Genomic DNA, 15,668 nt, shown 5'->3' with positions numbered 1-15,668 from the left:
TGGGGAGGCTAATTGACGTGTATACGTATAAGGGACAGGATTCATCGGGACAGTATGCTTCTCTCAGCACGCTTATATGAAGGGTAGGTAGAAGAGTCTTTGGAAAGCTAAGGCTTCGCGGTTCGGGCCTTCCTGGACATTGAAGAGCCTTTAATAAAGTGTTACCTGAAGCGATTGTAAAACCCTATCTCACGTATGCTCTGCGACAGAACTGTCATTGCGCAAGGTCAGTAGGAGCGTTCTCTCTTTCTTCTTCTGGGTCATTGCCATTTATGGCATCCTGGACGAGCTGGAATGTGCGGCTGTCGGATAACCGCCTATGCCGATGATGTCGCACTGATTGTCAGCGGCAATTTTCTAAACACGCTATACGACCTTATGCAGGGTTATCTAAATTTTATCACAAACTGGTCTGCAAGCGGTAGACTCGCTATTTATCTTGGCAACGCGGAGCTTGTTTTGCTCACCAGGAGATACAAGGTGCCTAATAGGTGGCACTCTACTTGTGATTTCTGATGAAGTCAACTACTTAGGAGCAGGGTACGAAAATATACTGTACAAAACAATTCCCATTTGCTCATCGATCATCATCTCATTTGTGGTTTTGTACAGTTTTGTACATATTCAGAAACAAATTGTAAGATTCACTATCATTTTCCCCAACGAGAAACGTTTGCTTTTCGTTTGTGACAATTGTATCATATGGTACGTTTTATATGTATGCAAATGTTTCAATTACGTGAAAAATATTTTATTCTGTAAATTTTCATATCCAACTCAATTAAAAACATACAGGCATGTTCTGAAATTCGAAAATTTGAAATCGACTCGATTTCGATAATTTCTTCGATGGTTTTTAACCCAAAAATTTACAAGTCTGGCATTAAAATGATTTATTTCATATCGCCACTGCTTCTTTTATGGTTTTCAATTAGAATATTCACTATTTTCGTCAAATATAATTAAAAATTATATGGCAAATCGAGTCGAGTTCAAATTTTCGAATTTCAGAACATGCCCGATTGTTATTTTTTTATTCATTGCAGCCATTCGTTTTGTATTTAGCTATTGCATATATGTACATACATACATATATTTTTCTCTGTACGATTCATTTCGTTTGTTGTTTCGTCTGTAACTACTAAATAAGCTACTGTAGTGTACTATCGCCAAAGTGAACTCAGCCGTTTTGTTTTCGTATTGTACCGAACTGTTAAAGTAATAAACGAAACGGAATAGTAATGTACAATATAGTATTTTCGGATATCGGAACCCGCGGGAAGGACTTTAAAAATTTTGCGGGCGGGACGGTATTAAAATCCTTTCCCTATACTCCCTATAAACCCGCAACCTCCGCAAATTCAGTAAATCTGTCTTAAAATCGCAAGGCAAAAAAATAAAATAACCGGAAGATGCCAGGTTTTTTATTGATTAAAATTAATTTGAAAGACATGTGGTTTAATCTTAGTGATAGATTTCGGGACCCACGGGACCCGCGGAACAATTCTGAAAAACGTCGGGATGGGCCGGTTCTTGACTTAAAAATTTAATTTCGGCATGGGCGGGAACCGGACTGAAATTTGTGTCCCTTGCCCATCTCAAGTGGGGGCCAAATATCGAGGAAGTCCCTTTACAACTGTAATAGCCACCTTGGGAAGAGATGGATTCACTCCCACAAGATTGTCTCCTGGCTGTATGAGACCATCATTTAACCTATTATGGTCACACCATTGTCTGGTGGAACTCACTAGAATGTTCCCCACTAGGAAAGGGGATGAAACGGAAGCAAAGCTTGGAATTAGTAGGGCACTTCACACCACTCCAACGCTAGTTCTAAACGTGATGCTAGGCATCGTGCCAGTAGACATTGCAGCCAAAGCTCTGCGGCCCGGTCTGCCATCAGACTGAAGAATGCTGGATTCTCTCTCTCTCTCTCTCTACGAGTATGGACATTCGGCTATCTTGGGAAAATGCAGCTTCGTACTTATAGCAACCCAAAAATGTTTCTGAGGGCGCTCTTCTCTACACATATCCCACCAAGGGACGCATACCCTGCTTTTGCGAAGCTCAGGCTTAAAGCTCACGGGTGGTACTCCGCAATACTTCCAGAAGAGCTCTCAGGAGTGGACATCAGCTGCTTGCGGAACTTCATAACGAGCACCCAGCGTGTTCCAGGACAATATTTTTTTTCTTTTTAGTGGTAACACAAAGGGCATTGGGAGCGCTGCCACCTTACTGAACTTAACCTAAGACACCTCGCATGAATATTCAAAGCGCAAAGATTCGTTTATTTTGAGAATTCATTTCTTCCGGTATACACACCTCAACCTTGCTTATAGCGTGATTAGAGCTACCTTCAATCGGCCCATATGAGACATCAGTTTCAAATAAATAGAAATATTTTATTTATTCCCGAAAGTCATACAAAAAGAGCTCTCTTGTCAACTTTCAAGGCAAAAAGCTCTTTTGACCTAAAGCCCAAAAACTGGCATGCCATTCGAGAGATCCGGAGTTCGAATACTCGAGCAGCGGAATTTTTTCTTTTTCCTTTGATTACACTTTTTTACTTTTAAGATTTTATGGTCTTAAAAAGATAAATATATATTTTATTTTAATTTCATTTAATTGTAGAAACTTATTTTATGTATTTCTTTCTTTTCTTAATTACATTCTTTCTTTTTCAATTAAATTTTCTTCAATTTTTAGATAGTATTGCTTTAAAAGGACACATTTTTTTCATTTAATTTTCAGAAAGTGTGTGCATTTTTCTCTCTTTAATTTTATTTTTTATTTCTTAATATTTTTTTTTAAATTTTTAGGTTTTCTTGTTTTAATGTTTTTTAATTTCATTTAGGTTTTGAAAATTTATTTTCTGTTTTTTAATTTATAGATGTTATTGTTCTTGAAAATAATATTATTTTAAGCTTCAATTAATTTTTAGGGAGTATTTTTTTATTTTATTTTTTTTTTCATTTAATTTTCAGGCACTAATTTATTTTTTTCCATATTTTTTTAATCTAATTTTCATTTAATGACTACATTTTATTGTTTTAAAAAGATTTTTTTTTTAACTACATTTAGCTTTTAGAAAGTTTTTTTATTTCTTTTTTGTCTTAATGCTTTTTTTCTTTTTACGATTTTAGTTTTAAAAAGAAAACTATATTTGTTTAGTTTAATTTAATTTTTAGAAAGCTTATTTGCTAAAATACAAAGAGAATAACGCTAAAACCTCTTCTACTTACGAAAGCCTTTTTGGTGATTTGAAAGACGGTTTGCCGGAATTGGCCTTTAAGTGTGCCTATAGAATAGTCCAGAAAAGCCTTTGCCCAAAAATAACCCGCAAGGTTGGGTTGATAGTTTTTTTTTTAATTTCCATGGTACGATCCGCTCCCGATTCCTTCAGCTATGTGAAACAATAAATAGGGAATCTTAATGAAACCTACTGAAGTGAAGAAATGTCATCCCAAGAGACCGGGCTATACCCAAGCTCTGTATTTAACTGACCAGACCACGTCTGACTTTTTCCTGTTCCAACGTCTCGAGGTAGCGATCTTTGTATAGACGTTTTTAATAATTTAACCAATAAAGAAAGGAAACTTCACAGTAGGAGCTGAAGACGATTTCCAAATTAATCTAAGAGAAATTTTTTAAAGAAGAAGCAATTGAAATTTGAAATTTGGAAACAATATACTTTAAGGTAAGTACATAAAACCATAGCAGTGTCATTCCAGCGAAGACGTTTAAATCTGTGAAAACAGCCCCACCATGAAAAACATCAGAAATAGGCAACAATCGTCAATGGCAACAAATTCACGACTCGCCGATTTATTGCCGGGGTCACAAATAGGCATGTCCTAACCATAACTTTGGAATGCCTCACCTGTAAAAATTAAACCAATTTTGTTTTGTATTTGTATTTTTAGGACACCAGGCATATAATCAATTATATAAATAGGCAATCATGTTCCCTTTACACCCCTTTTACGGCTAAACTATACTTCTAAGGTATAAACAATTATATATCATTAGAAAGGTATTTTGATGCTAATGTGCAGGCAATTTTTAAAATTTCAAATTAGTTTAAAATAGAGCGAAAAAATCAATTCAAAAGTCACACCAATACCAATACCATACATGTACATGGTTGGGNTAGCGTATCTTATTTTATGTTATGTTAAGTTGTGTTATGCCGTGTTATGTTATGTCATGTTATGCTATGTTATCTTATGTTATGTTAAGTTATATTATGTTGTGTTGAGTTGTGTTATGTGGTGTTGTTATGTTATTTTATGTTATATTCTGCTATGGTGTGAAACGTATTTCACCTCAATTCAGCTCAATTAACTCAACTCGGCTCAGCTCAGCCCACCTCAGCTCCCCTTAATTTAAAAGGTTGAATTTCAACCGCTGGGCGAACACTAGTAAATATAAATCTCGTATACATATGAAAGTCCAAAAAGTCGTTCATTACAGCCTAAGCCACTAGCTGCCTAAAGTCCCCCACCAAACTGGTTATTTTAATATTCAAATTTTCCATAAAAATAAGTAAACAAATTTTTTCCAGTTCAAAAATTGTACCGCTGATTATGACACAAATTAAAGCCATTAAAAATAAACAAAGCAAACAGAGACAAAAACATGCAAAATAAGTGAACAACAAAAAAAAAAACAGTTAACAAAACAAAAACATACAGAGCACATGATAAACTGGCTTAGAGCAGACTGAAATGTTTGGATCACTACTACTCTGAATAGTTACTTAGTGGATGCATAGCATGGCTTGGAGATTGCTGGTTTCTACGCGCAGGCGTACAAGCGACGGCAGGCGAAAGAAACAAGCCAATCAAGAAACAAGTGGACCCAGTTCAAGTAGTCAAACCGCCAGCGAATGCTTATCACAGCGACCGGCTTACCATGCCATCGCAATGCAACGGTGCTGAAAGCAGAACAGCATAGCAATTATTAACGACGAGATGGCGCGCAAGTTGGACGTACAGGTGGCAGGTGGCGGTGGGCAGAAGGCAGCAGGCAGCAGGCAGTGGGTTGATAAGAAACCAGTAATCGCCGGCAAGGCACTTAGCAGTGCTGTGTGTGGTGCTGCATCGCAGCGAAGGGGGATGTGATGGTAGGTGAAACGAGCATGTAGCGTGCGCGGAACAGGCATGCCAAAGTTGTTGCCGCCTGATTACAGCGGCTGTTGTTATTGCTGGCTGGCTGGCTGGCTGGTATTTTGAGATGGCTCTTCGGAGAAGATGTTCTGTTTTGTTTTGCTTTAGTTTATTTTGCTTTCGGATTTGTTGTTATGTGAATGACAGTCGCTGCGATTAATCTCTGGCACTGACTTGTTACTCGACATTACAATGTTGTTGCGGTGTTGCATGTGTATGTAAATGTGCTTTGCAAGGACAACCATCACAATTAAAGTGCGATGAAGTGTAATAATGAGCGATGGATAGAGTCGTGCATGGTTGTTGATGGCCGTCTTGGCGCCAAGGGGATTAAGGGAATAGCAACCATTGCTACATATCATCAGTGTTTGGCAAAGGATACAAAGCTTCTGTCTCACTAAACTTCGGTTAAGGATTGAAAAGTTGTATGAAACAACTAGGCATACTCGTTCCCAGTGTTCTATTAATATGACCCGCAGAGAGTATTTCCTATTAGGGAACCTTGTTTATCTGGAGTCCGCACACCTTGTATATGCCAGATTTTATCGATAAAAAATCTATTACTATTTTCTAGGAATATTGTAGTTAAATTTACAAGTATTTAAACGTGTAATCGAATCGTAGCTTAACCTACGCTAATACTAGTGCAGATGACTCAGTTACCACTATCTCGATTAGATGCCTAAATTCAGACAAGATGGTCTAGGAAATATTCGGCACTATTCCTAATTTCATTGGAACAATTATTCGAATTTCCCCAATCTATTTTTGTTTTACCTGTAAAACTAAGGGAAAGATTTTTCACATCGATATCTCAAATAAGGTTAAATATGGGAAAGAGTTTAGGAAGGGCTGCTATATCTTATACGACTGCACGTTCGGTAAGACATGGGATCCACCCATCTGGCGTATTGATTTTAGTCACTAGGCACATTATGCTCTAATTAAGCTGAATTGAACAGCAGTAAACAGACGTACAAGCGATGGCAGGTTTGCGTATACCAAAGTCACCACGACACCCTCCCACAGTGGGACTAAAGAATATACCAAATCTCATCAGATCAGGCTAAATACTCTTCAGGTCATCATTTAAAATGAGTAACTGATGATAGGGAAGAAACCTTTGGCAGAGAAAACTTCCATTCAATGGCCATAACTATAATTTCTTTGCAGACGGATTTAAAATTAATGAAGGAATTAGGAATGCTGTGTTCTGTCCAGAGCTCGAATTTTAGCAAGCATATAAGCTCCCGAGGTCTATGGTACAATCATAAGTCATAGATCAATGGACGATTTTGATGATAAAAAAATATCGATTAGTCGATAAAGTGACTCAAACAATTGTTCACTTTTATAGGTTTTCTAAATATTCACAATATTTTTTAGGCAAATTTATTTTTTGTTACTTTTAGTCTGAATTTTAAGAACGCAGTTTGGTACACCATGCAATTTTAGTATAACAGATGTATGTTAGAAGCAGCTAGGGATTCGCGTTGATTTTTAATAACTTTTGTCCGGCCGTCTTTTGCAGATTTTTTCTTATAATTTGTAAAAATTTAAAATCAACCCGATTTTTTGCCGCTTGCTTTTTATTATACTAAAATTGTATGGGCTCTAAAACTGCATACCCTATAAAGTTTGAAACTTTTATTTACTACATGAATTTTATTAATGCATGGACAATCTTTTGTAGAAAAATAAATAAAAAACGCTGATGAAAAAGTTCGAAATTTTTAAGAAAATTTGTTGAATCTTTTTCAATTTTGTATAAAGTGTTAAACTTTTAATTACTATAGAGAAAAAAAATTAAAAAAATATTGAAAAACATTGTGAATATAAAAAAAAATCAATATTGGAACACTTGTTTGAATCACTGTACGTGTGTAAATGTAAAATATTACGGATTCGGTTTGGCGCGTAATTGGATAACTTTTTAAATTAGTACCACAAAATAATTATCGATTAATATGAATATATCGATAAATGTATCGACTTCGATAAATATATCGTTTATTTTTCGATAAATATGTGTCACAAAAAATTTATCTAAAATATTTCGTTAAAATATCGATAACAATAATGATATCGATAAATATGTTCATGTTCATTATTTATATTTTTCGATAAATTTATCGGAAATCATACTCAGATTGCGATAGTCCCGTATGCATATTTTCATTCATGATTCAATCTATAAACTTCGCGTAAATGTCACATTTGCATTCTTCTTCACGTTAATTTTAACTTGGTTCAGCTGATTTTTGTATGGCGTAGATGCCATAAATGGACCTAAGCGCTACTTTTCCAGAGCTGAAAGCCTTTACGCAGCCGCCCAAAGCCCATTTAGGCTCTTCTTCCTACATTCCTTAATTAATATTATAAAAATGTTTCTAATATAATTTCATCATCATTATTATTTTTTTAATCACACACGTACTCTTACCCCGTTAAATTTCATGCCAATAAGAAATCAAAATAAAATCGCTTACTTACATAATACGCCTTTACCTGCAATCGACTTGTTACAGACAGCTGTGGCTGGACACATAAATGTGGTTGACATCGAAGTCGTTTTGTTTTTTTTGTTGCCGTTTCAGTTACAGTTCCTGTTACTCTTGTTGTTGATGGTGCTATCGTTGGTCAGCAGTTGTGGAAACGGTTGCCAATAAACACATTTCGTCGCGTCAAACTCAGGCTGTACATATATTGGTTATTTCGTCGATATCGATTACTCGATTGCTCTGGATGTTCTTTGCTTTTGTTATTGTTGCTGTCGCGATCGCTTGTCTAGCTTGATGTTTATAAGTTGATATATCTGGAGTGTACTGATTCATGACAAAATCATAAGGAAATATTAATATTTTTTATGCACTTTTGCTTTCAATGCGATTTTACAGCACTTGCATATGGACCTGCGTCGGTACATATGTATGTATTTATGTATGTATGGGTGAATGTATATGTAGGCATACGTGCGTGAGTTGTATTTTAACATTTACGAATAAATTTAATTTCTATTTAGTAGTATTGGCACTTAAATTCACTGATGTGATTTGATTTAATTTAAAATCTCATCCGGCTGATTATTTTTTTTTAACAATTTTTTTTCGGTGTAGTATTTTGTCACTTTGAAGCGCGATTGTTTGCATTTACTTTGCTCACTTTTAGTATTGTGCGCCTATTGGTAAGCTCTCAATACGTTCAACTTTTCGACTTTTTGATGCAAGCAGTTGGTTTACTTTCAAATTTGTTGACAACATTTTATTTACATTTTTTTTCCAAGTGGGTCTAGTTTTTTTGTCGAAACTTTTGCATCGACAGTGCACTGCTATAAATTTAAGTTATATATATCCTGTGTATTTGTGTGAGTGTACCAAACCTGTGCACATATTAGCAGGAGCGCTGCGCAGTTAAGGCTGTTTTCCATTCGTTCAAAGCCAAGTCATAAAATCATTAGAATTTAAGAAATTTGAGTAATTGCCATTGCTTTATAGCTTTTCCTCTAAACCTCTAAATACCTAAAATTTAAGTCACTTTTGCAACCACATAAGTCGCTTACACCTGAAATCCCTCGCCGCGGTAGTTTTCATAGACTTTGAATGGCTTGGCGGAGACACATGCGCGCATGCGCACAAGCCTTCCAACAAGCGGCCAACAAAGCTTGCATTCACGCGCCATATTTGTTGCACAACGCAACGACAACTAACTACAGCCACCAGAAAGTGTTTCAAAACCAACAACAATAACAAGCAATTCCAACGGCTACATTGACGCTTTAAATCTTTTTTTTTTTTTTTTTGTTTTTATTGTTAACACAATTTTCGTGGTAGTTGTTTGTGTTTGTTACTGTTGCCGTTGCCGTGTGGTGAGTGTTGGCCGTTGCGTTGCTCTTTCTTGAGTCTTTCGGTGTAAGTATTTCATTTAATTTTCCTTATATATTTTTACCATTAATTTCCTTATTATTTTTATTTGATTACGCTTCGTGTGCATTTGCTTTTAATGCTTATTTCGCCAAAATATTTTTTATTTCCCACTTTTGGGCATGCATTTCAAGTACTTTTAGTATTGTATGCCCCCCTTTATTTGTGTAATGGTGAAGTTATTCATTTTTGAAGTGGGGGAGATGTGAGTAACGTAATGTAAGAGTTCAGCGGTGACTTGAACTTTTTCCAAACCTTAAAAAACATCAAAATCACAAATCAAACATGAAATAAACATTCATCATTTGTATAATCAAATGGTTGAACCGGCGTTAGCCATGACTTGTTGAGGGCAGTGACGCTTGTGACGATGACAATGAAAGGCTTAATGATATTGAGAAATACACATTGCCGGAGAGATGAGAATGAGTGATAAGCGATACTTGGGGAGCGTTGAAGTTAAACGTTCAAGAAGAAGACCTTCAGCATGTAATCGTAGCCGAATTTCATTAGAAGTGCCACAATAAAAATAAGGCAGAGACGTGCGATTCAAAGAACCAAACTTACATACATATGCACCCGAAAAAAAAAATCTTTTATGGATATGAATATGAATATGAATACGAATATGAATATGAATTTTAGTACAATTTCGAATACGAATATGAATATGAGTATGAATATGAATATGAGTATGAATATGAATATGAGTATAAATATTAATACGAGTATGAATATTAATATTAGTATGAATATCAATATGAATATGAATACGAATATGAATATGAGTATGAGTATGAATATGAATATGAATACGAATAAGAATATGAATATGAATACGAATACGAATATGAATATGAATATGAATATGAATATGATTATGAGTATGATTATGAATAAGAATATGAATATGAATATGAATACGAATATGAACACGAATATGAATATGAATTTTAGTACAATTTCCAATACGAGCATTAATATGAATACGAATACGAACAAACAATTACGAGTATAAGTATAAATACGAAGCAAAATACGAATGTGATTGCGATTACGTTTACGATTGCGAGAAAAAATACGAATACTACTATGAATAAAAATGCGAGTACGAATACGAATAGTAATACGAATACGAGTATGGATACAGCTGCGAATACGAAAAAAAAGGTCGAATATGAGTGCAAGTACTAATATGTATGTATATGAATACGAGTACAAATACGAATACGAATAGGTTTATAAGAATAAAATACAAAATTGTTTACATTTTTTGGTAATCAACTTTTTTTTTTAATATCATAAGATATAACAGATCTGTTTCAAAAAATTATAGGACGAATCTCTGAAAAGGGTATTCTGGGATTAGGCGCGATCGGGTGCAATTGGGCATTAATTAGTTGCAACTAGTCTCATACGCGTATTATTGGAGAAAAAATTCGTCTCGATTCATTTCTTACGGGTATAATTGGAGATCAATTAGTGCGGCCGGTTCATCTCTAACAGATACAATTAATATGTTTATGGGTGAACGTGGACAGTCACTATGACAGAAACGTATAGAATATACCTACAGTTATCTGCCAACGATTAAAATACTTAAATTTTATAATTTTCAATTGTGTTGACTCTTCGTAGAACGTCATTAAATTAGTAATTTATAATTATGCTGCAAGAATCTGCTCTGCATTTATATTTTGTGATCTGCAAACAGTTGTACGCCGAATTGTACAAACTTACTTATATTCCCATCATTGTTTATAATTTTTCGTCATTCGTTTTTTTTTTGCATAATCATATTTTCGCCGTTTCTTTTAGCCCTGCTAATTTGTATTATTATTCCATTCTTTCACAGTAAAAACCGGTAGCTAGTAAACCACATAGATGTCTTAGCTCCATGGTGTATGAGTGGTTGTTGCTTTATTGCAAATTTCTTGGCTTTGTCGGTGTTTTGTTTCTTGCCAGCAGTTTTTGTTGTTGGGAATTGTTGTGCTAATTTTATGAAATTACCAAATTTTTCATTAATGTTTATTTACTTAATTTTTTTTACTTTTTTAATAAAAGTGTTATAATATTTTAATTTCTGCAAATGTTGTCATCGCAACTCGTGACTAATAATAAATTTTGATTATTAATTTGAAGAAATACATCAAATAATATTTATTTGACAAACGTAAATTGAAGGCACAAAAAAGCATTACATAATTCATAGAAAATTAATAATTTCGGATATACTAAGTAGTAATTTGTGAATTTGGCTGAATTTTGAATAAGAGTATCATGTAGGGGGAGTTCTATCCGGATTTTGCGTATTTAACATATCCGAATAATGCATATTTAACATACTGCAAATTTAACTTATTTTTAGTTTCGGATACCAAAAATTCATAGTTTTTTAAAATGTGGTCTTTAAAACTTTAAACAAAAAAACGATAACTCTTGAAATTAATTTTGAAGGCGATAAAAATATGAAAAGGTTTATGATTTGTTGGGTTATTCGATAGCTTTCGATCTTGTTTTCGTGTTAAGTGTTAACCACAGGTGGGCGTTGACGCCTGCTCCCTGCAGTTCTCGCCAACTCGTCAGCGATTCAGTTCTACGCACTGAGGCGTTGTACCTATATGAACACAAATCTAAGTAGAAAATATTTCGATGCAATTTAAAAGCAGTTCAGGCACTCCCATATCAGTTTTGATTGGACCATCAGTGAGTTTAGGGTCCTAATTGTCGCTTGGCTTTCAGTACAGCTGCTGGCATCTCTTATACACGTCACACTCCTGAGCAGTGTACCTACTACTTTTTTGGGGTATGTTTCAACAGGCCATTTAGCACAGGCAATTAAGCTTTAAATTGTGGAATTTAGTTTGGTGTTCACACACACGTCAACTGCGTAATTAGCGATACGAAATCAGTTGCTAGATTACCTACAGTAAATTAGGTACATTTTTATAATTATTTTTTCCATCCCTAATGGAATATCAGCTGTAAAAGAAACCCAGAAATAAACAGCTGATGGCTCTTTGTTCAATAAACGTACCTCAAAGTCAAAATTACACATACTTAGCAGGGTTGCATAGAGAATATGACAAGTAATTAATAATTTGAATTTTTGTATAATAAATTGGGTAACAATTAAGGCTTAAATTGGTGAAAAGGTTCTCAATTGCCAATTAGTCTTAACAGCAGCCACTTTTGTCTGAAGAATGGAAGCCTAAACTTGATGTTGATGGTTAGCTCTGGCTGAATAAACCGATAACCTTGCCATGAAGCTTCGACCCATTTGTGAAAAAGTCCACTGATCCCACCGTCCCCGTCCATCCAATTATCGTTTGAGGGAATGTGTGTTCGGAGCCGTTTCAGAGACGCAGTGATCCAAGCATTTTTAGAGCGTCCACATTCTAGGCTTGTTACGCAGGTGGTTTCTCTGAGCCTGATTACAATCCAGGCTGTTTTGTCTCCAATTTGAACAACTGCTATGCCTTTAAGTCTCTTTTCAATTGCCATTTATTTAAAAGGGAAACATTTTATTTTCCAGATTTTTTGTCATTTCAATGCTTAGTGTAACTTGGGCATTACGTTCAGCAAGGCGTTAAACACCTGAGTGGGAGTGTTAAAGCTTAAACAGACGGCAACGTTGATCCGGATTAACTCTGACTTAATCCGGTTCAACTGCAGTTAATTCCCGAGTTGATCCGGATCAACGTATCACTAACTCCAATGGAGGCAAAAAAGCAGGTTTCTGTTGTTTTGAATTTCTTGCTTTTTATTGCTAAATGGATAATCGATAGTTGTGCTGAATTTCCGCCAGGCAGGAAATTCGGCATTAGGGTTTACATAAATTTTTGGAAAATGGGCGTAGCCACGCCCACTTATGGTTACATGTGTATATCTTGGTAACCGCTGCACCAATTTCTTCCAAACTTGGCACAGTTGGCCTTAGTACAGCATACTAAATGGCCGAAAATTAAAAAAAATCGGACAATAACCACGCCCACATCCCATATAACGGTAATTTAGAGAAATACAAAATTGTCGATAAATCAGTAAATATTAAATCTAGTTTATTCAAAATTGATGCTTGCAACAATTCTTTACCAAGAAATACGTTTATGGTAAAATTTTGGAAAATGGGCGTGGCACCGCCCACTTATGATCACATATATGTATATCGGTAACCGTTCTACCAATTTGTACCAAACTCGGTGTGGTTATTCCGCTTGCCACATAAAAGCAAAACGTTGAAAATTATTGAAACCTGACTAAAATTACGGTCGCTTTTCATATAACGGTAAATTTCAGAAATGCTTGAAACTGGAATACTTCCAAATTTAAGGACGGTAATTTACTCAAAATTGATACACCCCGGCTTACCATCTAGCGGTAGCTTTCGGAAAGGTGAAAAAAATATATTTAATACTTGCGCCGGGTATTTAATGTTCGGCTCCGCCCGAACTTAGACTTTCTTACTTGTTTTTTTTTTTTAATCGGAAGTTTGCGTGTATGAATTTATTTTGTGCATAAAACCAAACAAGGGTGCCCCATAATAAAAAATGTAGATGTTGATATTTTAAGGAACACCCTAATAATTATATTATATTTTTAATCATTTTACGAACTTTTTTTTGAGCATCAAACACAAGCTTGACTTTGTTAAAAAACCAAAAGGCTTCAATGACTTAAACACAAACTTAACGGTATAATCGCTGGGCCAAAAACACTTAATAAAAATTTACGTTTACGACAAATGAAATTTACCATTTAAATGACAATACATTAAAGAAAAAAGTAATGAATGAGAAAATTTCACACGAGCGTAATCAAAAGCTTAGGAATGTGGGAACCAAGTGAGGGAATTTTTTCATATTTTTTCTCAATTTTTTACTCTTTCTGCTTAACAAAAGATTGTTGATACATTTTTTTTTTTCATCGACTGCCAGCTAAGCTCGTAGAATCGCACAGAAGATGGTAAAATTTGGCGCTTAGTCAGCAGTTCATGGTATTTCTGAAATTTCTTTAACTTTTGGCGAGTCTCTCGAATTGTTAATGATTACATTTTTATAGACTTTGCTTTTCTCCATGCCTTTCGCTGGTTGTTCGTTTAGTTGTTTTATTTGATTTTTAATTTCGAATTGATTGTTTGTGATCGGAGTAGGAGAAAAAAGCGCGTCTTTGCTAATTAACACTTTTTCCCAGCAGCGCTCCAACAAATGCACACACACACACACAGATACACGCGCGCGCGCGCGCACACAGACAACTCCTATGGGGTTTACAAATATGTACGTAAAAACACGCATACGGGCAACATAAAAAATGCGCACACCTTCGCAAAAGGTTCGCATCAACAACTCACATCACTGCAACAGCACCAACACAACGATGTTGAAATTGACAGAGACGAGAAGCGCGCGCCGCGCGTCTTTTACACAAACCACTGTTGGCATTCCGTTGCTAGCGAATTTGCACTGCCGCGCACAATAACAACAACGACAACAATAGCGAGCAAAACGTTGTACACGGATACATTACTATTTAGACGTATGTATGTGCATATAAATTTTGTTATTTTTTCTTCTTGTATTTTTCTTTCGAATGTGTGGCAGCCACGCGCGCCTTCTGCAATGGGCTATCGGCTATCAAATCGATTGCGAATGCTTTATTTTAATTATACATTTTTTCTTTAAATCACAGTACACAGCTTGTTTTTAACACTTTGTGCAAATAATTTTCGCACAGCAGCAAATTTATGTAGGTATTTTATGCACATATTAACGCAGGTATTTTATTTTCATTTTATTTCGTTTGTTTTATTTTTTTCGCTGCTGGCAAATAGTAATCTTTTTTTTTTTTGGTATTTTTCACTTGTAGGACGCGCACAGCAGCGGCGCTCAAACGCGTGGCGTATTTTGCACAAAATTATTTAAGTTTTGTACATATATATTTTTATTTAAACAAAAATTCTTCTGCACCTTTTTCTTGGCTAAAACAAAAAATTTCGTCTCGAACTCGACTATTATTTTGTGTGCTGTGATGTGGAGTGTGTTGGAGTGGAGTGGTGGTGCGGTTGGTGCCCAAAAGGTGTACAAACCACAAACGAGCGAATGAGGCAACAAACGAGCGAATGCGCGCTAGTGGACACGAAGCTAGCAAGAAAGCGGAGACAACACCAAAGCAGCGAGCCAACGAACTGCGAAACGACAAAAGCGATTGAGTGAGCGCATGAAAGTACATACATACATATTTCGATGGCTCACAACACAGCAGAGTCCACCACATGCATACATATGTAAATAGATGCAAGCTATGATGGCGCTGGTAATCTCAGTACGCGCGCGCCTTACTCAGCAATGATCGACAGTACCAAAAAATGCCTTGGCATTACATACCCACCTTAGCTACCTGTGCCGCGCACCGCTACTTACTTACCTGTGTACGTAGTATACCCACAAGCTACTACAAGTGTACGAATGAGATGAAGAACGGCTGAGCGCTTAAAAAGGGAGAGAGCGCGCGCGCGTGCGCTTGTGTGCGCGCACGAAATGAGCATTCAAACACCTGTAGAGGTGTACTATTTCAAACT

At 35.7% G+C, this 15,668-nt stretch overlaps 1 protein-coding gene across 13 annotated transcripts in view; it reads right to left on the bottom strand.

Moving 5' to 3' along the window:
• The window catches only part of grh (grainy head), a 364,785-nt gene extending 349,523 nt beyond the window's left edge, over positions 1-15,262 (bottom strand). For 6 of the 13 annotated variants that reach the window (XM_017614749.1, XM_017614822.1, XM_017614886.1 and 3 more), the window contains exon 1: positions 7,662-8,496. The gene's annotated coding sequence lies outside the window, so the exon portion shown is untranslated. The other 7 variants (XM_017614481.1, XM_017614256.1, XM_017614404.1 and 4 more) reach the window with 7 other exon arrangements.
• Between the last annotated feature and the right edge of the window lie 406 nt (positions 15,263-15,668).

The sequence above is a fragment of the Rhagoletis zephyria genome, unplaced genomic scaffold, assembly GCF_001687245.7.
Source record: "Rhagoletis zephyria isolate East Lansing unplaced genomic scaffold, Rhagoletis_zephyria_1.1 Rzeph_scaffold_00001, whole genome shotgun sequence".
Lineage (NCBI taxonomy): Eukaryota > Metazoa > Arthropoda > Insecta > Diptera > Tephritidae > Rhagoletis > Rhagoletis zephyria.
The sequence above is the reverse complement of the archived record's forward strand: the minus strand, read 5'-3'. Positions and strand labels throughout refer to the sequence as shown.